This window comes from Periplaneta americana, chromosome 4, assembly GCF_040183065.1.
Source record: "Periplaneta americana isolate PAMFEO1 chromosome 4, P.americana_PAMFEO1_priV1, whole genome shotgun sequence".
NCBI classification, from domain to species: Eukaryota; Metazoa; Arthropoda; class Insecta; order Blattodea; family Blattidae; genus Periplaneta; species Periplaneta americana.
In genome coordinates, this window is record NC_091120.1 from 181,465,140 (window position 1) to 181,488,981 (window position 23,842).

At 36.2% G+C, this 23,842-nt stretch overlaps 2 protein-coding genes across 5 annotated transcripts in view; both read right to left on the bottom strand.

Moving 5' to 3' along the window:
• The window catches only part of LOC138698490 (uncharacterized), a 713,766-nt gene that overhangs the window by 479,416 nt on the left and 210,508 nt on the right, over positions 1-23,842 (bottom strand). The window lies entirely within an intron of this gene.
• Positions 1-23,842, bottom strand: part of LOC138698488 (serine-rich adhesin for platelets) — a 107,677-nt gene that overhangs the window by 55,753 nt on the left and 28,082 nt on the right. The window contains exon 1 of one of the 4 annotated variants that reach the window (XM_069824456.1): positions 17,938-18,354. The exons of 2 other annotated variants lie outside the window; for them this stretch is intronic. The gene's annotated coding sequence lies outside the window, so the exon portion shown is untranslated. Of the gene's footprint in view, positions 1-2,521; positions 2,670-17,937; positions 18,355-23,842 lie in introns of those variants that run through there. One more of the 4 variants, XM_069824454.1, reaches the window with a different exon arrangement.

Here is a 23,842-nt window from a genome sequence, read left to right on the forward strand (position 1 = left end):
AGTATTAGGAGCAAAACAGCAATTGGAGTAGTAATAGTGGCATTAGTAACAGCAGTAGCAGCAATAACAACAGTTGCAGCAGTAATTGTACAAGTAAAAGTAATAACATTAGTGTTAGTGTTGGTATTAATAGTAGCAGTAATAGAAATGATAGCAAAATAGCAACTGGAGTGTTAAGAGTAGCGTTAGTAACAGCAGTAGCAGCAATGATAGCAATTGCAGTAGTAATGGTAGTAGTAAGAATAGCATTAGTAACAGCAGTAGCAGCAATAATAGCAGTTGCAGTAGTAATGGTAGAAGTAAAAGCAGTAATATTAATAGTAGCGCTAGTGTTAGTAATATCAGCAGTAGAGTTATAGCAATTGCAGTAGTAGTGGTAGTAGTAAGAATAGCATTAGTAACAGCAGTAGCAGCAATAATAGCAGTTGCAGTAGTAATGGTAGAAGTAAAAGCAGTAATATTAATAGTAGCGCTAGTGTTAGTAATATCAGCAGTAGGAATTATAGCAATTGCAGTAGTAGTGGTAGTAGTAAGAATAGCATTAGTAACAGCAGTAGCAGCAATAATAGCAGTTGCAGTAGTAATGGTAGAAGTAAAAGCAGTAATATTAATAGTAGCGCTAGTGTTAGTAATATCAGCAGTAGGAATTATAGCAATTGCAGTAGTAGTGGTAGTAGTAAGAATAGCATTAGTAACAGCAGTAGCAGCAATAATAGCAGTTGCAGTAGTAATGGTAGAAGTAAAAGCAGTAATATTAATAGTAGCGCTAGTGTTAGTAATATCAGCAGTAGGAATTATAGCAATTGCAGTAGTAGTGGTAGTAGTAAGAATAGCATTAGTAACAGCAGTAGCAGCAATAATAGCAGTTGCAGTAGTAATGGTAGAAGTAAAAGCAGTAATATTAATAGTAGCGCTAGTGTTAGTAATATCAGCAGTAGAGTTATAGCAATTGCAGTAGTAGTGGTAGTAGTAAGAATAGCATTAGTAACAGCAGTAGCAGCAATAATAGCAGTTGCAGTAGTAATGGTAGAAGTAAAAGCAGTAATATTAATAGTAGCGCTAGTGTTAGTAATATCAGCAGTAGGAATTATAGCAATTGCAGTAGTAGTGGTAGTAGTAAGAATAGCATTAGTAACAGCAGTAGCAGCAATAATAGCAGTTGCAGTAGTAATGGTAGAAGTAAAAGCAGTAATATTAATAGTAGCGCTAGTGTTAGTAATATCAGCAGTAGAGTTATAGCAATTGCAGTAGTAGTGGTAGTAGTAAGAATAGCATTAGTAACAGCAGTAGCAGCAATAATAGCAGTTGCAGTAGTAATGGTAGAAGTAAAAGCAGTAATATTAATAGTAGCGCTAGTGTTAGTAATATCAGCAGTAGGAATTATAGCAATTGCAGTAGTAGTGGTAGTAGTAAGAATAGCATTAGTAACAGCAGTAGCAGCAATAATAGCAGTTGCAGTAGTAATGGTAGAAGTAAAAGCAGTAATATTAATAGTAGCGCTAGTGTTAGTAATATCAGCAGTAGAGTTATAGCAATTGCAGTAGTAGTGGTAGTAGTAAGAATAGCATTAGTAACAGCAGTAGCAGCAATAATAGCAGTTGCAGTAGTAATGGTAGAAGTAAAAGCAGTAATATTAATAGTAGCGCTAGTGTTAGTAATATCAGCAGTAGGAATTATAGCAATTGCAGTAGTAGTGGTAGTAGTAAGAATAGCATTAGTAACAGCAGTAGCAGCAATAATAGCAGTTGCAGTAGTAATGGTAGAAGTAAAAGCAGTAATATTAATAGTAGCGCTAGTGTTAGTAATATCAGCAGTAGAGTTATAGCAATTGCAGTAGTAGTGGTAGTAGTAAGAATAGCATTAGTAACAGCAGTAGCAGCAATAATAGCAGTTGCAGTAGTAATGGTAGAAGTAAAAGCAGTAATATTAATAGTAGCGCTAGTGTTAGTAATATCAGCAGTAGAGTTATAGCAATTGCAGTAGTAGTGGTAGTAGTAAGAATAGCATTAGTAACAGCAGTAGCAGCAATAATAGCAGTTGCAGTAGTAATGGTAGAAGTAAAAGCAGTAATATTAATAGTAGCGCTAGTATTAGTAATATCAGCAGTAGAGTTATAGCAATTGCAGTAGTAGTGGTAGTAGTAAGAATAGCATTAGTAACAGCAGTAGCAATAATAATTGCAGTAGTAATGGTAGAAGTAAACGCAATAATATTAATATTAGCGCTAGTATTAGTAATATCAGCAGTAGGAATTATAGCAATTGCAGTAGTAGTGATAGTAGCAATTGCAGTAGTAGTGATAGTAGCAATTGGAGTACTAAGTGTAGCTTAGAGCGACAATAGTAGCAAAAGAGAAGTCCGCACAGGCTATATAGTAATGTATTTTGGAGAATTACATACGCTTAAACCGTAATATATCTAGAATTCCAATGTGTTAACACCCAGTAAATTCGTTTTTATACACTTTTACATTAGTGAAAAGCAGAATAACTCATAAAACTGTAATTAAATACTATTTTACCTTATACAAATCCAGACATAACCGCTATTTTCTGTATCACTGTCGTCCATTATGAAGTGTGCATACTCAGCCTCGTAAATGTAAAGACTTCTCATCACTGAGCACGCGATAAGAATCGGATAAAGCAACGATAAGCCCTGGCAGCTTTTGAGGAATGCGTGCTTAAGATAGCAACCAGATTGAAGATTACGTAATCACACAACTCTTCCAGCACTTTTATCTGTTTTTTCAAGACTAATAAGACAAAAATAAATCATACTTCAAATTCGTGATGTGTTACATAGTCCAGCTGTTCAAAGTATGTCCCACGCAAACGCTAAAAATGCCAGCTGCACACTGAAACCATACGGTTTGTATGAAAATAAGCAAGACAACAATTACTCAATTAAGGGTCCACGGTTCGAGCTCGTGATTTTTTATTTTTTATTTTTTTTTTTACATTTTTGCGGAATAAACTAATTTTGCAATTTTCCTTATCATTTTGATTAAGCATCATTCCTTAACTGCCATATTATTATTATTATTATTATTATTATTATTATTATTATTATTATTATTATTATTACTCCCGCAGGCAGAGAAGCAACGTGTGACAGCTCCGTAACTTACACTTTTTTAAGTCCCACCCGATTCCCATATCCCTCAGCCAATCGGCACTGGATATGTCACTCGCCTTTCTAGAACCACATAGGAAGTGCACACGACGTCACCACATAGACTTATTCTCTAACTTTCTTCCGTGTTTATCTGACTGCCCGTCCACCCGCCCACCATCCACCCGTCATCGGGGTGAGGGAAGGGGGAATACTGTTAGTAGCAACGTCGTGCTGTGGTTCTGTACCTTCCACGTGCTTTGCTTGAGATGTCAGAAGTCCAATCTTTCTCTAAGACCATTATATAATCGTTGATATAATATAACAAATGTAAATAATACAGAAAACAAACATGGAAAGCAACTTTATATAAGTAATTAACTAGTGGACTTACTCGTGTTAATTATGTAAGTCTGTGCGGCTTACAGCTGTTTCGGTGCTTCATCACACCATCCTCAGAGCCTACTAGATCTCGGCGTCATCTCGTACTTATCTGCCTGTTGTGTGGGTGCGTTTGATTGTTGAAAAGTGTTGAAAAGTGGAGTCAAATAGTGTGTGTGTACTGCAATTGATCTGTGTGTTGAGAATTTGATCGGGGTGTGTTTTAGTGTGTTTGTATATTTCATATTGTTCTAGTGTGTTGAATTTTTGGTTCTTGGGTTGTATGTGTAGGATTTCCACGTCTACATTTATGTTATTGTATGTGTGGTTAGCATTGGTTATGTGATCTGCGTATATAGATATATTGTGTCCTCTGGCTATTGCTTTAATGTGTCCTTTGTAGCGTGCTTGGAATGATCTGCCTGTCTGTCCAATGTAGAACTTGTCGCAAGTATTACATGTATTACATACGCCGATCACATAACCAACCATACATGCTAACCATACATACAATAAATAAATGCGGATATGGAAATCCTACACATACAACCCAAGAACCAAAAACTCAACACACTAGAACAATACGAAATATACAAACACACTAAAACACACCCCGATCAAATTCTCAACACACAGATCAATTTCAGTACAAACACTATTTCACTCCACTTTTCAACACTTTTCAACAATCAAACGCACCCACACAACAGGCAGAGAAGTACGAGATGACGCCGAGATCTAGTAGGCTCTGAGGATTGTGTGATGAAGCAGCGAAACAGACTTACACAATTAACACGAGTAAGTCCACTAGTTAATCAATTACTTAAATTCAAGTGTTAAAAGTAGTGTACGCAAGGTTCAAAATGGATCATCAAGACAACTTTATATGTTCTTAAAAATATATCTAAAGAATAACTGGCGTGTTCCAAAGTTTAATATACAAGGCGGGTCAAAAGTCACTTTCCCCAAACATTTCCTTACATTTAATTACATCCAATTTACATTTTACTACACATTCCTTTACATATTTTGTTCAAAATGGAGGCCCTTTTTCTCGACACAAATTACAACGTTTAGACACTGATTTACAGATGGCAGAACATAACTCACGATTTTCATCGATTTTCACGAGTGACTGTTCGATTATCTGTTGTAACTGACGTAGATCCTGCGGTTTCTGAGCAAAAACATCATTTTTCAGGATACCCCTCAGCGAAAAAACATATGGCGTCAGGTGGGTGGCCATTTTGTTGTGCCATGATGGCCAATCCATTCATGGAATTGCTGGATCAAGAAGTTCCTCACTCCTACACCAAAATGAGTTGGTGCTCCATCCTGTTACCATATCAATTGCATATCGACAAAACGAGGACATGACATCGGAAAAACAGTTGACGCACGAATATAGTTGCCAATGCACCACTTATTACATCAGCTATTCGTTTGTTCAAGTTATGACATCTGTATACGTGTACAAGTACGAAACCTAAGAACGAATATTGGGAAAGCGACTTTTGACCCACCTTGTATATCTACTACTCAAAATATATATCCTTTAACTGTAACTCCAGTAGTCTAATTCAAATTATTTTTATTTCACAGTTTTGAATTCACTGCAGCCCTAAACTGGTGCAAATTATTACGCTGGCCATACACAACTGTGGTACTACAGTTTGATCCGTTTGGTATGGATAATATTAATTTATTACAGAGCTATTATGATAGTAGGAAAAATTTCTTGCTGATTATACTATGATTAAAAGATGGAAGTTTCCATATATGACAATCAACAATGCATAATCTGAAAGGACTAATGAAAATCGTAGATGATTAAAATGGCTACTACAAATCAACAACGGACACAATGTGTTCATTGGTATGCTAAATTTGAGAGTGTTAAAAGAGTGCAAAGGGAATTTCTTCGTGAGTATGGTGTGCGTAATGTACCTAAATACGATTCCAAAATGTTGTGGTATCGAACATTTGTAGAAACAGGTTCTGTGTTACATGCAGGAGATCGCAGGTGAAACCCAGTACGAGAAGCAGCTATCTCTTGGCTTGGTTCCCAAACTCCCCAGATCTAACCCCTCCTGACTTCTTCGTATGGAGTTTTGTTAAAGACACTCTCCATTCACAGAAACCCAGGAACGTCGATGATCTGATAGTAAAAATTACTCAAGTTTTTCAACAAATCACTCCTCTTATGTTACAACGGAGATGGGCTGAATTGCATCACCATTACGAGTTGTGCAGGGTGCGCAATGGGGGTCATGTTTAGCTCTGAGGAATCTCCCATCTTTCAGTGTTGTATGCACAAAGTTTCTACAAATAGAGTTCAGTAGGCCTAGTAAACGTTTTACGGTGTTTTTATTTTATCCATACCCAAACGGATCACCCCGTATTTTCCATCGGTACTGACACATATTTGAAATTTCCTTCTCTATGCTTAAGCCTTTTACTAAAACCAATATAATTATTTCATATAATCGAATTTTTTATTGCACACGTTCATATTATTGTTTTTATTTTGGATACGTTTCAGCTGGACACCCAGTTATTGTCATTACAAAAGTCCGACTCTCCTAAGATTACTCTAGCCACAAGTCAAGAATAGTGCTGCCAAACCACTTTTCTGTCTTTTGTGTGGAAATTACAAGTTGAAGGCAACTTTAATCTAATTAAAATAATTACAATAGACATGCATCTCTTACATTCGTCGTGGGAACGAAGAGGTAGTTTATGTAACGAGTGTCCTTGCTATCATTTTCACCTTGGATAACGTTTAACAATGCTATGAAGTAATGAAGTTAATGTTTTAAACTGAATGTCAGATTAGGAATACCTACATATCGAAAGAACTTTCACAACACAGAATTATGACATCTAATTCAATCGGTTGTTTAGCAACGTTCTATGAACTGCATGACTGTGTGGCATCGATGGAACTGGAGATAGCAAGATGATATTTGGGAACATGAAACCAAGGAATCGCCATAAGACTACCTGACATTCGTGTTACAGTTCAGAAAATCTCCCACAAAACTAAAGAGAATAAGGGCACAGTACATCAGTTATTCATAGATTTCAAAAAGGCATTATGACTCGGTTAAGAGAGAACTTTTATATAATATTCTTATTGAATTTGGTATTCTCAAGAAACTAGTGCGATTAATTAAAATGTGTCTCAGTGAAACTTACAGCAGAGTCCGTATAGACCAGTTTCTATCTGATGCTTTTCCAATATACTACGGGCTAAAGCAAGGAGATGTACTATCACCTTTACTTTTTTTAACTTTGCTCTAGAATATGACATTAGGAAAGTCCAGGATAACAGACAGGGTTTGGAATTGAACGGGTTACATCAGCTTCTTGTCTATGCGGATGACGTGAATATGTTAGGAGAAAATCAACAAACAATTAGGGAAAACACGGAAATTTTACTTGAAGCAAGTAAAGCGATAGGTTTGGAAGTAAATCCCGAAAAGACAAAGTATATGATTCTGTCTTGTGACCAGAATATTGTACGAAATGGAAACATAAAAATTGGAGATTTATCCTTCGAATAGGTGGAAAAATCCAAATATTTTGAAGCAAAAGTAACAAATATAAATGACACTCGGGAGGAAATTAAACGCTGAATGAATATCGGAAATGCATATTATTATTCGGTTGAGAAGCTTTAGTCATCTAGTCTGCTGTCAAAAAATCTGAAAATTAGAATTTATAAAACAATTATATTACCGGTTGTTCTGTATAGTTGTGAAACTTGGACTCTCACTTTGAGAGAGGAACAGAGATTAAGAGTGTTTGAGAATAAGGTGCTTAGGAAAATATTTGGGGCTAAGAGGGATGAAGTTACAGGACAATGGAGAAAGTTACACAACGCAGAACTGCACGCATTGTATTCTTCACCTGACATAATTAGGAACATTAAATCCAGACGTTTGAGATGGGCAGGGCATGTGGCACATGCGGGTGAATCCAGAAATGCATATAGAGTGTTATTTGGGAGACCGGAGGGAAAATGATATGTGGGGAGGCCGAAACGTAGATGGGAGAGTAATATTAAAATAATGATAGAGACTGGATTAATCTTGCACAGAATAGGGACCGATGGCGGGCTTATGTGAGGGCGGCAATGATCCTTCGGGTTCCTTAAAAGCCGTAAGTAAGTAAGTAAATGTATTATGGAAATAAATTATGTTTAGTTTTGTTCTTTAAATGAGCAGAAATTTGTGGAGAAACTTCGTCGTAAAATTTCCAAAGTTGTGATGTTCTTGCAAGACAATGCACCTGCTCACAAGCTCTTGACAGCGCTGCAGAAAATTAATGAAGTTAGCTTTTGAACTGATTAGCCCTTTCCCATATTCGCCAGATTCAACCCCTCAGACTACTACCTATTTTCGAAAATAAAAAGCAAAAATACTGAAAATAATGAACTTATCATTCTCGATTTATTGTTTCAGTACAAATTTTGCGACAGATGCAAACAGTTGGCAGAGGAAGAGAAAGAATCGATTGATTATTTTTATCTGGCATTCTTTCCAACCACAGAGGATATCGTCCACGCGACTGGCTGTTTGAGCCTTTGCAATTGTGCTGTGCTATCTGTACCGTGCTGACCACACTATCAGTGAGGGTCATAATATAAACTTGTCTTCAATAATGCTCAAAACATATACGCTCTCCTGTACTGTACACCACATATACATATAAAACTAAACAGAAATATTTACACACAGAATAAAAAATTTTACAGGAGAAAGAGTTCGTCCAGAGGGCTGGACTCGGGAAGAGTACCCAAAACGCTCATTGCATTTCCACGTTGAATTGCAATACTTAAACGTTGACGCAAATAAGTAGTGCAATGACGATCACCAGTAATGGAGATCAAAATTTGGCCGATTTGAGATACCAAAACTTTAGCGTTATGACTCCAAGGACCGAAGGTCTCCACAGCAAAGAGGACAAAGATATAATTGTCTAAAAGATGAGCATATTTATTGACCTTCTTCTTCACGGCTAATTCAGCAGCAGATGCTGCGCGTCTGGAGGTATTCGGCAAGTGAGATGGAGCTAGAGTGTCAACACCACATTGGACTGAAAGTCAGTATTAGCGGAAGGAGAAGAAATACTATAAAAATGATAAGAATTTCTACAATACTAGGCGACAATCGCGATATACCGGATTTATCAAACTGTTCAGCGATAAGGAACGAAATAATCCCCTTAGTATCTCATAAAAACAATTTAATCATTCTGGATGTCACGTAAGATCGATAAGAGGAAAGACTTATTGACAAATACACTTCATATAAGAGGAAAAGCATGGCTTAACATTTTACGTAGAAATCCATGTTTAAATTTCTTGCTTATAAATAAACGTGGGATTTTAAGGCCCTTACAAATGCAGGTTTAGGCGCCTAAATATAGGGGAGAGTTGGGTAGTATCGGACAACGGGTAATATCGGACAGTGCGTTTCTTTCATCTACCACCAGATCGTAGTACCTGAATGTCATTCAGGTACTACCATCTGGTGGTAGATGAAAGAAACGCACTGTCCGATATTACCCGTTGTCCGTTACTACCCAACTCTCCCCTATTCCAAAATATAATACAAATAGATTCGTAAAATAATAAAGAGGCCCTCAAAATTTCCCCCTTTTTATTAAAAACTTTCCTCGTTAGAATACTAGACAACATGCAATACGAGAACTTATTGCTAAAAGTCTTCCTTCCTTCTATGAAGTACACCAAGAAGTCCACTGTCTTGCAAAAGATGGAAGTTCTCGGCGAGTTGACATCATTGCCATTGATAGAGGAAATGACAGAGCAATTATCATCGATCCCACCGTGCGCTTTGAAACTGCAGTTGAACAACCCATAGCAGTACATGAAGAAAAGAAGACCATCTATGACCCTACAATTCAATACTTTGGGGATTATTATCATATACAAGGACAGATTGAAGTATTTGGACTATTCTTCGGAGCAAGGGGAACAATTCCAAAATTCTCAGTTGAATGTTTTAAGTCTTTTGGAATTCATTTAAAAATTTTGAAAATTATTGCTATAGACGTAATGAAATATTCTGTTCAGATTTTACGTAATCACCTGTACACCTAATTTCTTTATATTCTGATTACTAATAATTACTTTCCCAGGTAGCTTCCATTTGAAAATAATACTCATAAATACATCATAACACAAATGTTTATTTTTCTTTTTATTTGTTTAGTATGCTGTGTCTTTTGGCAACCCTTACTGAAGGGCAGCTACCCTTTTGGTTTTTATTTTATTTTATTATATACTAACAATTTTGTGTTTTTTGTATAAAAGAAAATTAATGTTACACATGTAAGCCTAAGCCTTATGGAAAACTAATAATAAATGCGTGACAAAGATTTATACAAATACACAAATATAGAAATTAACAGCCGTAAATTATAACTACAGCCCGAATTTTGTGTAATTAAATATTTTATGCTCGACCATGCCGAAATGTACAAATTATACACCTGGTAGCTGTCCTTTAATGCATGTCATTAAAGTACAACTACTCATTAAAGTACAGGTCTTCAGCCAATGATAACTCAGCTTACATGTGTTCAGCCAACTATAAGTCAGCTTTGTACCGTTATAAAACCGCAAGTATCGATTATTCTCGGATATACACTCGAAAGAGAATTAGCGAAAAGTCACGGAGGCTGGAAATCCAATACTGTCGCAGAAGGTTATGTTCTGTTACTATAATAATTAGCGTTAATTGTAAATAATATTCAAATAAATTCAATTTGTCATCTCGTTTTTCAATATCGAATTCAATAATCAAGGTTATAATTTTATAATATTATCAAGCTTAACGGGATTACATCAGGGTCAATGACATTATTGTTCATCGGAAAAAATCAATACTTTCGCGTCTGCGCACATCTCACAATTCACGACCTAGAACAAGGTCACTTCCGATCTTGTCAGATACAAATAAAATGTACACATCTGAATACCGGTAATTTCAAGTTAGAAATATGGTCGAGCATAAAAAGTCGTATGAAACTCGCCTATAATGGTAATTAAGAAGCTCGTATGAAAATTACGAAACTCGCTTGCGCTCGTTTCATAAACATCCATACTCGCTTCTTAATTACTATCATTATAGGCTCGTTGCATAATGTACTATTATTCCTATAATATGTTGCTATAAGAAAAATTAAAATGTCGGAGAAAAATACCAAAAAGATAATTATTCCGAAATTTTAAGTTACACATTTTTACATAGCCTATTTTGGTGCATAATAAATATTTTGGCATTTATTACACAGTCTATTTCGAAGGCTACTTCATATTTTGAACACTAAGGAGGGGGAAAAAAACCCAACCAGATAATCACCACAAACGGGAATCAAACCCAGACCCGAGAGCAATTCCGGATCGACAGGCCTCTGTCGACTGAGCTACGCTGGTGGCTCATTCAGAGTTTAGAAAATACCATTCGTATATAGGCGTTGACTAAACAACTACATGATTTATCAACGAGCTATATCCATAATAAAATACTGATCTGCGTATGAATTGTACTTGTTGGCAGAAAATATCCATTAAAAAAATCCATATCGTGTCCCCAGAGCACATTCTTTCTTTCTACGTTATCCTTTATTAACAATGAGTGTCACATTACAATGGTGCAACAATTCGTGGCTACAGTATCGGAGGAAGACATCGATAAGACATGGTTTCGACAGGACAATGCAATAGCCTATACTTCCAAAGCAACCATGGATAACCTTTGAAGGAATGTTTTCAAGACGACTAGGTGAAAAAAAAAAAAATTGTGGCCGGCACGATCCACAGGCTTCTTTTTTTTTTTTTTTTTTTTTGAGATAGGCCTATGCCTAGAACATCGCATATATCGATAATTCTCACACAATTCCAGAGTTGTAGCCCAACATTCAAAGCTGTGTGGATATGATATCGACTGAAAAACTGTAGAGGGCATTCGCAAAAGTGATTTGTCATGTAGGTACAGTATATGCACAATAGTGGAGATTTTCAGCACTTGTTACAAAACCAATAAGGTTGCGTTAGATTCTTCATATACAATTCAATTAGCGATATTTCAAATTTATAGGCAAATCTGCAATTTTGTAAATTTCAAATATTTATTATTATTATTATTATTATTATTATTATTATTATTATTATTATTATTATGAATAAAACAAATTCTAACGTGAAGCCTGAGATAGTTGAAACATCAGAAATTTTAGAGCACGAACTTGAAACCATTATATATGTTTGTGACTTCACGACTCATTTGCGCTTATGGAAAAGACTGTAAAAGCAAGAAGTTTTCCTTTCAAGTTATGATAAACGCGTTCTAGAAAATGTTTCTGTCGCAAAGATAAATGGAGGTTAATTACGAACGTATGGCTGTTATCATTCTTGTCCCACTAAATTACTTTCAGCGGGTATGGCGCCTAAATGGAAGGTGATAGGTGACCTTGACGTTACAATCTGTGCGGAAATTCTTTCCCGGAATTCTTGTCACCCACGCGTATTTTCCACAACAGCAACCAGATCCGAAACGGTTTTATTGAATTTACTCCTGTTTTGTACTGTTTATACAAAATAATCTGAAGTTACTCTGAAATCATGCCAACATTCACTTTCGCCAATCACCGTTTATGGTTGTCTGATTTAATAAATTGCAAGAACTGAATTATTTGTAAAGAAACAATGAAAACTATGTTCAAAATCACTTTCGCGTTATTCGTAAATAAATCTGGCAACACTGCTATAGACGGAAAAAACACACTGGCCTAGCTATGACTACTGTAATGTTATGCGTGCGACGGACTTTTTTTTTTACGTAGCCTATGTGGTAGAAGAAAGGATTTTTGCAGCTAGACGAAGACGATCTTCTTGTGGCTTCAATATATTTTTCATACCTCCTACAAATTATAATCCAATCGGGGTTATGTACTGCATAATTCTTGCTGGTCCTAGATAGTTTCTATTCAATCATACGCCTCTTCATTTCATGTACATGTCGTTTGAAGATTGTGCATCCCATGCAATAATATCAGAGAGATAAGCAATTCCTTCCTGTACTCGCGGATATTATGCAAGGAATTGTATCATATGTTTAATTTAATACAATAGTTGGTTTGTATGTATGTATGTGCCGTACGTATTTACGTACAGTATTTATATATGTACATTGCCGTTCAAAAATGTTCTATCACCTATCACAACTATGGATTTGTGGTTAAAAAGGGATTTCGTTTTGAATATTCTATCATATCATAATGATAGAGATAAAAAATATTTATTTTGTTGATCTATTTAGTTTTCCCGATGTGTTTGTACATTGAAATAAAGTATATGCTTGTTTTCATAGCTGATCGAAAACTTTTGACCGGTAGTGTATATATTATTTTTTTTGTTATAGAGTCTCTTAATTACTCAGCCTAGGCCCAATCAGCCTAGGCCCTACTTTATCTTAACCACTGTTAGTACCTTTTTTTTACTAGATTATTTAACGACGCTGTATCAACTACTGGGTTATTGAGCGTCTATGGAACTGAAGATAGCGAGATGTATTTTGCGATTTGAGGCAGAAGATTCGGCATAGATTACCTGACATTCACTTCACGGTTGGGGAAAACCTGGGAAAAAACCAACTAGGTAATAAGTCCAAATGGGAATCGAACACACGTCCGAACGCATGATTTTTCTCCATTATATGATTATGTCTCATGACCAGAACATAGTATGAAATTGAAATATAAAAACTGAAAATTTGTCCTTTGAAAAGGTGGAAAAATTCAAATACTTTTGAGCAATAGTAACGAATACCGTATAAATTACACTCGAGAGGAAATTAAACGCAGAATAAATATGGGAAATATCTGTTATTATTCGACTGATACGATTTTGTCATCGAGCCTGCACTCAAAACATGCTGAAAGTTAGAATTTATAAAACAATTATATTACCGGTTGTTCTGTATGTTTGTGAAATTTCGACTCTCACTTTGAGAAAGGAACAGAGATTAAGGGTGTTTGAGAATAAGGTGCTTAGGAAAATATTGGGGCTAAGAGGGATGAAGTTACAGGAGAATGGAGAAAGCTACACAACGCAGAACTGCAAGAACTGTATTCTTCACCTGACATAATTAGGAACACTAAATCCAGAGGTTTGAGATTGACAGGGTATGTAGCACGTACGGGTGAATCCAGAAATTCGTAATTATAGAGTGTTGGTTGGGAGACCGGAGGGAAAAAGATCTTTGGGGAGGCCGAGACGTAGATGGGAGGATAATAAAATGGATTTTAGAGAGGTGGAATATGATAGTAGGGACTGGATTAATCTTTCTCAAGATAAGAGTCGATGGTGGGCTTATCTGAGGGCGAAAATGAACCTCCGGGTTTCTTAAAAGCCATTTGTAAGTAAGCGCTAGAGAGGATCGGAAAGTAACGCACAACAATGTCTTTACGGAATACTATTTTGGTTAGGACATTCAAAGTTGGCAGATAGTTTGAATCTTGCACTACAGACAGCAATGGCTCGATTAGGTGTCACCCTGGCGGAACGAGAGGTAACTACTGAGTAAAGATGGAACGTGTGCTAGCATCGACTACTTGTGAAGAGCAGCGAGGTGTAGTCCGTTTTTCTGAGCAAAACAAAAAAGTCCGAATGAAATCCACAGGAAAATGTTGGAAGTGTATGGTGCTGATTGTCTGGACCGTGCAACATCTCCAGGTGGTGCAGGTTCTTCGAAGAAGGCCAAATAAACCTTGCCGACGAAGCACGTTCCGGCCGACCAGTGACCGCTGCAACACCACCCAATGTCAGAGGCATTGAGGAGGCAGTAATCCACCCTACAGCCCAGACCTCGCACTGTCTGAGTTTCGCCTCTTCGGACCAATGAAAAATTCCTAGAAGGCCAACGTTTTGGTTCTGATGAAGAAGTGAAATCAGTCGTGCGCAGGTGGTTATACGCTCAGAAAATGGAGTTTTATAGACGAGGTATACTGAATCTGGTGTCACGATGGAGGAAATGTGTCGAGAGACTTGGTTCCTGTGTTGAAAAATAGGTAAAAATTATAGATTTTTTCTGCATTACTTTTCGATCCTCCCTCGTATATTGACCGATACAACAAACATTCAAACTCATACGCGTATACGCATGGTAAGTCGTGTCAATACGATAGGAAAGTTCGTAAGGAAATACATCACTGAACAGGGAAAAACTAAATACTGACTAGGTTGTGTGTCATCCAGTTCTGCTGTGACGATTTAAAAAAAAAACTTCTGTAAATAAAAAATTAAATTAGCCTTCGTATGAGAGAACATCTAAACAGTCCACTTTTGTTCTTCATAAATTATAGGCTAGCGTAACTATCAGCCTTATCTCTTACCGGATTTGTACCCGTATCGTCATACCCAGCATGTAAGTAACCACTGCGGTATTTCTTGTGGGAATACAGAGTCCTATTTACGAATGACATTCAAGGCTTCGAGCTGCACTTGCAGCACAGTTTAATTTACGAGAGGATTGTCTTCCAAGACGCTGTTTGCCACTCAGCGTAATTGGATTTTCTTATAAACTGTGTGCACACTAAAAAAAAAAAGTACTAACGAGACACTTCGCTGAGTGCAGTGTCATAGATTTTCCACAACAATCTTGATACTACAGGGTGATCTTTTGGGCATGAATTAAAATTATTTTTGACGTAAAATACGTATTTCAAATACCGAGTATGTATATCTATTCCGAAATCCTAGTAGGTTATAAAAAAATGGTCACCTAAACGGCAGCAATTTGCATAAATTAGGAAAATTTCTTTTTAGAGTTAAAATTAGATGGGAAGAGAAAGTCAAAGCTCTAACGGAGATGGAATTATAAATGTTGAGTAGTCACACGATAAGAAACTACGAAGAGTAGTCAATGAAGTTAACAGAATAATTCTTAAGAGATTGAGCATAAAATTGAAAAAACTAAGGTAGGAGTTTAAATACAAGAGCTATACTTATTATTAGTTGTGTACCATTATTATTATTATTATTATTATTATTATTATTATTATTATTATTATTATTATTATTATTATTATTTTGGTGAATAGAGGATACTTATAGGTCCAATATGTATTAGGTTTTGTAATGTTTGTATAGAGAGTGATGGCGGATTAAGAACTGGAATACATCTAATCCGCCATGACGTGAACAATGATTGATGAAATAAATAAATAAATAAAAATTCCGAAATCCATGGTGAAAGAAAAAAAAGCCAGAATTTCGAATGCTTATTGTAACAACACAACTCTCACGGTGAAACGAGCCCGGGTTCAAAATTTGGTTCGGACAAGTTACCTGGGGTTTTCTCTCAATCCACTAAAAGCAAATGCTGGTAACTTTCGGCGCCGGATCCTGGATTCATTTCGCTGGTATTATCTGTAGTAACGTCACAAGAGGTCTGAGATTTGCCGATGAATCCACGAGCGAGACTACTGTACTTGAATCACTTCACATTTCGTTTTTTTTTTTTTTTTTTTTTTTTTTTTTTTTTTTTTTTTTTTTGGGAAATGAATTTTTAATGTAAAAATGCTTGAAATCAATACTGAAGATTACTTTACAACTTCCTACAGGTATTTTCCTGTTTTACACACCTATTAAGGATGAAAAAAATAAAATGAAGGCATATGTAATGTGCTTCATGGTACAACAGACTCGTGTACCTTGGAATATACTTCTTGTACCTTGGAACTTGGAACACTGGGAATATAGGTGGAGGAAATATAGCTGTAAAGTCTCACAATAATATAAAGAATTTATTTGCCATCATTTGCAGGCTTCTATGATTGATATTTTATTTCCTGAAGGAGCCATAACTGCTTCTACAGCTTTCTTCAAGGCACTGGGATCAATTGCGATTCTCTTAACTCCAGACTTACTTCGTGGTATGATCTTAAAATAAAACAAAAACCGATAGCATCATCTACCTTGGAGCATGTTCCTTGGTACAATATGTTTTGTGTTTAAAGGTACAAGAGGGTGCACGTTTAAACACATATGGCTGCCTTAAGTAGAGATGAGAATAAATCATGGAAATTAACGTATGTATTTACTCACCAGATAATAAGGAACACAGCGTACTTAATTGATAGTTACAAATACAATTTGGTTTCGTGTTATAAGACATAATATGACAATGAGGGAAATATTTACTTTTTGTACCAAAAAACTTTTGTCCACAGAACTCACAATTTGTAATAAATTAAACCGGAACTATGACCAGAGCTACCTACAAATGATTCAATGTACAACAGTCTCCCCTATGCTTATCTAGCGTCTGAACGAGACGAAGGTGATTATTTAATTTATATGACCGCATTCTATTTTCGACCAATGAAGTGTAATGAAATTTTGAATTCCAACCAATCACAGTCCTACATCGCGATAATTTCTGCAGCTCGATTTATCACTATCAATTTTTTCGCATGGTCGTTCTTTTCTTTAGTCAGTGTCGACAACTGTTTCCACGTAAATCGATGAGCATGAATTCATTGTACTAAATACAGTGCGAAATCCTACTTCCACATCTACATCTTCATCTTCTAATTCCATGTCCATTGTATTTAAAGAAACTGACACTCCTTCATAACGATTGTTCATTTAATTAATGTATTAATCAGGTTATTTGTATTATACTATAAAATGTTTAAATTGAATTATGATTTCAGCAGGTAATGAAAACGTATTTCTGTTATAATAACAATAGAAGAACGCAGTACATGTAATTCACATTTTTAAACCTGTATTTCACTTTTCTCAATTGGCATTACTGAATAACATTCGATTTCTTTATTGCAGTAATCGTTATTCATCTATTTCGACTTCACAATGTCTGAATAGGTTAAGTATTCATAAATATACAATTATTAACATTTTGTGAGCGAATTTTAGGGATATATTATTTACATTTTTATTTTATTCACGAAATAGTCCTAATAAATGTCACTCGAGGTCTGAGATTTCCCAAATAAATCCATTTGCTACGCTCGTGGATTTATCGGCAAGTCTCAGATCTCTTGTGACATTACTATGTACAAAACACTTCTTTTTCTGAGAAAACCTTGACAGTTGCAGAAAAAAACATTATGTGACTTTTTTTTCCTTCAGTTATTTATGCTCTACCACCAATATTTTTTGGCAGTTCATATCGTTCACATTCAGTATACAGATAGGCAACCAAAGTCTGTGACAGATTGAACTAGTTCTAACTTACTCCTATGTCATGGCACGTTACTTAAGAGCTGTTACAACACAGAATTTAGACAGTGGCACTGCATATAAGTACTTCAGCTTACATTAGCCGGATTGTGGTTTTATAACAGGGTTCAGTACTCGGGCGATGCACTTATTGAGGTATTTACCTATTTATTCCGTCCACGTAGCTCCGTCGCATTAGCAAGCGCACGCTTCTTCTCGACATACGTTTGCACTAGCTCGAGCAAAACTGAGTCATGAAGGGAAATTGTATCACGCTAATGTCGAGGAGAGGAAGTGGTTTGCATGTTCACATTTCCTCGGAGGATTGACTGATTAATTCGCTTTTTAATATTCAGTAAGAAGACGTTAAACCAAGTCAAAAATTCAGATAATATTTGCTGCTCGTAACAGTAAAACCCATTACTCAGGTTAAACACGTTCTGATTGTACATTTTCCTTCTTTCCTCTCCATCCACTTCTCAATATAGCTCTTCTTCCATCTCTCTTTCTTTCTCCTCAACTCCTTTTTATTTTTTGTATCATACTTTTTCCAGTTTTTGATACCTTTCTTCTCCTCCACTTCGTCCCTTCCTTCATTCTCTTTTCTCTTCTTATTCTTGTTATTTTTCATATCTTACACCTCCTATACTTCATCCTCGTTAGAAAAGAATGTTTTATTTCCCCTCGCAGAGTTAAGGCCATAAGGTCTTCTCTTCAAATCAACCAGGCTTAATCAATACAATAGTGACAAACAAATTTGTGTCATTGTCCACTTCGTCTCTTCTTTCTTAATTTCTTTTCTTCACTTAGTTCTTCTTATTTTTCGTATCTTACACCATTCCTTCACTTCATCCTCATTTTCCTCTTCGTCTCTTCCTTCTTTCTCTCTTTCCTCCTCGTTCTTATTTTTCGTATCTTACACTTCCTTCACTTCGTCCTCATTGCCCTCTTCGTCCTTCTTCTTCTTCTTGTTGATATTCTTCGTATTTTGCACATCCTTTACTACATCCTCATTGCCCTCTTCGTCCTTCTTCTTCTTCTTTTGTTATTCTTCGTATCTTGCACATCATTTACTTCGTCCTCATTGTCCTCTTCGTCTCTTCCTTCTTTCTCTCTTTCCTCCTCGTTCTTATTTTTCGTATCTTACACTTCCTTCACTTCGTCCTCATTGCCCTCTTCGTCCTTCTTCTTCTTGTTGATATTCTTCGTATTTTGCACATCCTTTACTACGTCCTCATTGCCCTCTTCGTCCTTCTTCTTCTTTTGTTATTCTTCGTATCTTGCACATCCTTTACTTCGTCCTCATTGTCCTCTTCGTCTCTTCCTTCTTTCTCTCTTTCCTCCTCGTTCTTATTTTTCGTATCTTACACTTCCTTCACTTCGTCCTCATTGCCCTCTTCGTCCTTCTTCTTCTTCTTCTTCTTGATATTCTTCGCATTTTGCACATCCTTTACTACGTCCTCATTGCTCTCTTCGTCCTTCTTCTTCTTCTTCTTCTTCTTCTTTTGTTATTCTTCGTATCTTGCACATCCTTTACTTCGTCCTCATTGTCCTTTTCGTCTCTTCCTTCTTTCTCTCTTTCCTCCTCGTTCTTATTTTTCGTATCTTACACTTCCTTTACTTCGTCCTCATTGCCCTCTTAGTCCTTCTTCTTCTTCTTCTTCTTGTTCTTGTTATTCTTCGTATCTTGCACATCCTTTACTTCGTCCTCATTGGCCTCTTTATTGTTTCCTTAACTCTCTCTCGTCTTCTTTTCGTTCTTGTTTTTTTGTATCTTACACCTCCTTTACTTCGTCCCCATTGCCCTCTTCATTCTTTCTTTCTTCCTATTTCTCCTTCTTCTGCTTCTTCTTCTTCTCCTCCTCGTTCTTGTTATTTTCCGTATCTTACACCTCCTTTACTTCGTCCCCATTGTCCTCTTCATCCCTTCTTTCTTCCTATTTCTTCTTCTTCTTCTCGTTGTTATTTTTCGTATCTTATACCTCCTTTACTTCGTCCCCATTGTCCTCTTCATCCCTTCTTTCTTCCTATTTCTTCTTCTTCTTCTTCTTCTCGTTATTTTTCATATCTTACACCTTCTTTACTTCGTCCCCATTGTCCTCTTCATCCCTCCTTTCTTCCTATTTCTTCTTCTTCTTCTTCTTCTTCTTCTTCTTCTCATTGTTATTTTTCGTATCTTACACCTCCTTTACTTCGTCCCCATTGTCCTCTTCATCCCTTCTTTCTTCCTATTTCTTCTTCTTCTTCTCGTTATTTTTCGTATCTTATACCTCCTTTACTTCGTCCCCATCGTCCTCTTCATCCCTTCTTTCTTCCTATTTCTTCTTCTTCTTCTTATTGTTATTTTTCGTATCTTATACCTCCTTTACTTCGTCCCCATTGTCCTCTTCATCCCTTCTTTCTTCCTATTTCTTCTTCTTCTGCTTCTCATTGTTATTTTTCGTATCTTACACCTCCTTTACTTCGTCCCCATTGTCCTCTTCATCCCTTCTTTCTTCCTATTTCTTCTTCTTCTTCTTCTCGTTGTTATTTTTCGTATCTTATACCTCCTTTACTTCGTCCTCATTGTCCTATTCATCCCTTCTTTCTTCCTATTTCTTCTTCTTCTTCTCGTTATTTTTCGTATCTTACAACTTCTTTACTTCGTCCCCATTGTCCTCTTCATCCCTTCTTTCTTCCTATTTCTTCTTCTTCTCATTGTTATTTTTCGTATCTTACACCTCCTTTACTTCGTCCCCATTGTCCTCTTCATCCCTTCTTTCTTCCTATTTCTTCTTCTTCTTCTCGTTGTTATTTTTCGTATCTTATACCTCCTTTACTTCGTCCCCATTGTCCTCTTAATCCTTTCTTCCTATTTCTTCTTCTTCTTCTCGTTGTTATTTTTCGTATCTTACACCTCCTTTACTTCGTCCCCATTGTCCTCTTCATCCCTTCTTTCTTCCTATTTCTTCTTCTTCTTCTTCTCATTGTTATTTTTCGTATCTTACACCTCCTTTACTTCGTTCCTATTGTCCTATTCATCCCTTCTTTCTTCCTATTTCTTCTTCTTCTTCTTCTTCTTCTCGTTCTTGTTATTTTTCGTATCTTACACCTCCTTTACTTCGTCCTCATTGTCCTCGTCTCTTCCTTCTTTCTCTCTATTCTTCACTTAGTTCTTGTTATTTTTTTGTATCTTATACCTCCTTTACTTCGTCCTCACTGTTCTCTTCGTCTCTTCTTTCTCTCTTTTTCCTCTTCTTTTCGTTCTTCTTATTTTTGTATCTTACACCTCCTTTACTTCGTAAACATTGTACTCTTCGCCTCTTCCTTCTTTCTCCCTTTTCTTCGCTTCGTCCTTGTTATTTTTCGTATTTTACACCTCCTTTACTTCGTTCTCATTGTCCTCTTCGTTATCTCCACCTCTCTTTTCTGCTTTTTTTTCTTTGCATTTTGTATCTTGCGCCACTTTACTTCGTCCTCATTATCCTCATTGTTTCTTCCTCCTCTCTTTTTCCTTCTTCTAATTCCTGTTCTTTTTCGCATCTTACATTTGTTTTACTTCGTCCTAATTATCCTCTTGGTCTATTCCTTCTCCCTCTCTTTCCTCCTCGTCCTTATTTTTTTATCTTACATCCCCTTGCTTCGTCCTTAATCGCCCACTTCATCTCTCTCTACACCCTCTTTCTTGTTCTCGTTCGTTTCTTTTGTTTTTTTTTTTGTATATTACATCTCCTTCACTTCACCCTCGTTGTTCACTTCGTCCCTTTCTTCCCCACATTCTTTTTCATCATTCTTATTTTGCTTACATATTGCGTTATCCTCTTCGTCGTCGTCATCGTCATCCTCTCCCCACTTCGTATCATTCTTTTTCTTCTAGTCTTTTTTGCATTTCTCTTCTCATCCATTTCGTTTTTATCATTCTTTGTCTTTCATCTTTCTTTTCCTTCATCTCGTTTTCATGCTCTTCATCTCTATTCTTCCTCCTTCTTCGCGTATTCCGCATCCTACTCTTTCTTACCATTCTCTTTCACTTTTCCTTTTCTTCCTACTTCATTATTCTTTCTTAGTCTTTATACAAATTTCGGGTCTTTCACTCATTCCGTCTTTATTCCGTCAAGGATTGGAAGCCTAATATTACCATTATGTTGAATAACAGTCATTTGTTCGATATGGAGTGATGTAACAGTTCAACTATTCCATTACATCATCTCGACAAGAATTCGACGCAATTAATAGAAGAGCCAGTCAAATATAACTTGGTAAATGAACGTACCCTGATTCTTACAGAGAAGAGAAGACAATTTATTAATGATCCTATCTTCCGGAATTCCTTCACGCCACAACTCACAATTAGTGTAACTTACTACAGTCGGCTTTCAAAGGAATGTAATTGAAACTGCCGCTAATGGATATAATGCAGATTTCGACATTCATACACGCCAACCAAAGCTTCTTTCGACCTTCAATCACTAATGTCACTTACGATGCACTGGCAATACAATGACCAGTAAGTTATACGGCATGTTCACAATTTCTTAGCGTAAAATTTATTCACATTTTAATACTCAGCAGGGAGACGCTAGCCAAGCAAAACACTCCATTCTGCTCTTTATTTCTTCGGCTCCGGTGCAGTGGACGGCGGCATTCTACTGTCGCATGCGGTCAATTTGCTGCACCAGTTAATAATTGAGGCGCTGGGTGCAACAACAGCTTAAGTTGAAAACTTATGTTTCGAGAAAAACAATATCGTATTTTTAGAACAACGTAGACAGAAATTTTATTAGTACATATATTATACAGAGTGATTCAGACCATCCGTAACAGTCATTTATTTCGGAAACTAATGCATTAAAATTTTCGAGAAAAAAATATTTATTACTAAACCACATGTGAACTTTCCCTTGAGCTTAATTTCATCAATCAACTCTAACAGGAAGCAGGGTCAGTGACGTATCACTTTAAAATTTCAAATGGGAGTATGGGTCAAATAGGGTACCATTTGATAGAGCTCTTAAAAAAAACAACTTTCATAGGAAACGTTTTTATTAATTCCTATTCTTTCAATGAGAAAACGTACGAAAAGGCAATAGGTGATTCGGACCACACGTAAGTCATTTATTTCGGAATCTAGTGCATTAAAATTTTCGAGACAAAAATATGTATTACTAAACCACATGTGAACTTTCATTTGAGCTTGATTTCATTAATCGGCTCTAACAGGAAGTAGGGTCAGTGGCTTATCACTTTAAAATTTCAAATGGGAGTCCGGGTCAAATAAGGTACCATTTGATAGAGCTCTTCAAAACAAACAACTTTCATAGGAAACGTTTTTACCAATTCCTACTCTTTCAATGATAAAACGTACAAAAACATAATGCCATCAATATTGAGAAATGTTAAAAGACGAAAATGTAAACAAGATAATTAATGTTGACATTTTACTGAAAGACTGGACAATTCCATTAATTTTTATAAATGTTCAAACTGTCTGCCGTTCTGAGCAGCACACATCCGTACTCTTCTTCTAACACTGTCAGTGACTCGTAACACTTTGGCGTGGTCAAGTGACTGCCAGGTCTCCCGAATCACCTATTGCCATTTCGTACGTTTTCTCATTGAAAGAATAGGAATTAATAAAAACGTTTCCTATGAAATTTGTTTGTTTTGAAGAGCTCTATCAAATGGTACCCTATTTGACCCATACTCCCATTTGAAATTTTAAAGTGATACGCCACTGACCCTACTTCCTGTTAGAGTTGATTGATGAAATTAAGCTCAAGTGAAAGTTCACATGTGGTTTAGTAATAAATATTTTTTTCTCGAAAATTTTAATGTGCTAGTTTCCGAAATACATGACTCTTACGGGTGGTCTGAATCATCCTGTATTCGTATCATTTTTTTTTTTTTGGTACATTACTTAAATGTTATAAATTTATGTTTCCGTATGTGATGATAGGAGGAAGGTTTTCGAAAATCTAAAGCAGGCTAGGTGCAAAGAAATCTCGAAGAAACTACCGACAGGAAATCTAGCATAATTGTAAACCTTGAAAAAAGATAACGCATTATAAATACAATGAATTTATTACAATC